Consider the following 1,251-nt stretch of genomic DNA (forward strand, 5'->3'; position numbering starts at 1 on the left):
TAATTGGGTATCAACGCCTGTGGTGTAACAGTAGCCTGACAAGTGGCTTTAATTTGGTTCTGGTTATTAATGCTTGTTGGTAAATGTTTTAATAGATGGATCAGATCCAAATGATCCCACATATTGCACCATCCCTGATCTTCCACCAGTGGGAAAGAGGACTGGTAAGTACCGAGCCCTCAACATTTAAACTCACACATTTTAATTTAAACCAAATATTCTGGTCATGTATTTCTGGTTAAATACAGTTTACATTCAATATATTTAATTCTTTACAGAGACATTGCGTCCTAATGAGTGCCCATATTCCTTGATCGACAGCACTTTCCTTGGAGGAAATAATGAAGGTAACTTTAACCATTAGTTCCTCATTTTGGCTTGTGCGGTTTTATTAAATTGAACTCTGTCAATCCATGGAAATCTCTGATTCATACAGCCACTTAATTTCAAAATTGGTGAATAAAGAAATTAAAACCTGTACTATAAAAAATAGTGAATGAGAAGTAGATGGTAAAAATTTTTACCAAGAGGAAACTGACAAAAATCTGTTGACTGTAATTTATTTTCTGGATCTGCAGGTTCGACGCAGCTCAGTGCCTTGGAGAAACCGAAAGAACCTGAAAACAACAACGACCAATCTTTCGTTTGACCTGTACTTCTACTTCTGCCTTTGTTGTTAATCTGTGCGATTAATCAGTGGGGACAAAAACAAGAGCAGTATGGGAAGTGTAATCAATTTGATCCAGTCTGACATCTGTGAGCCATTGAGTGCAAAGAGGGACAATGATGAATGTGTGTGACAGCCACCATTATAATAATAAAAGAGGAAGAAATACATACACAAATGTGAAAATAAATAAATGTGAATACAAATAAATGTGTAAATAAAAGGATATATTTAAATAAATGAACAAAGATGGAAAAATACTGTATATTGATATTTATTTATTGCAATTTTACTCTTTAATTAATCACTATAATTTACTTATTTCCTGTGTCACTTCTGGACCCCTATACGGTCGCGTCTATATGGCAAGTGCCCTGTTTGTGTGTTTTTACTAAGGGAGCCACCTCTGGGCTCCACCAGCTTCTGAAGTAAAAAAAAAATAGAAAAAAGTTAAACATGTTCCTTGGTTTACCATCCTTGTAAAACGAATGAGTATCTAAACAATATTTAATGCCAAGAAATTACAGCTTTTGGGACGTTTACTAGTACAACAGCATGCTAATACATCATGGTAACTGTTTGTT

The 1,251-nt window shown here is 34.9% G+C and overlaps 1 long non-coding RNA gene across 1 annotated transcript; it reads left to right on the forward strand.

The window, feature by feature from the left end:
- Positions 1 to 22: 22 nt before the first annotated feature.
- LOC123977180 lies at positions 23 to 875 on the forward strand. Its single transcript, XR_006826566.1, has 3 exons — positions 23 to 164; positions 279 to 347; positions 579 to 875. It is a non-coding gene; the product is annotated as an uncharacterized LOC123977180 (long non-coding RNA).
- Positions 876 to 1,251: the final 376 nt, after the last annotated feature.

The sequence above is a fragment of the Micropterus dolomieu genome, linkage group LG09 (assembly GCF_021292245.1).
Source record: "Micropterus dolomieu isolate WLL.071019.BEF.003 ecotype Adirondacks linkage group LG09, ASM2129224v1, whole genome shotgun sequence".
NCBI classification, from domain to species: domain Eukaryota; kingdom Metazoa; phylum Chordata; class Actinopteri; order Centrarchiformes; family Centrarchidae; genus Micropterus; species Micropterus dolomieu.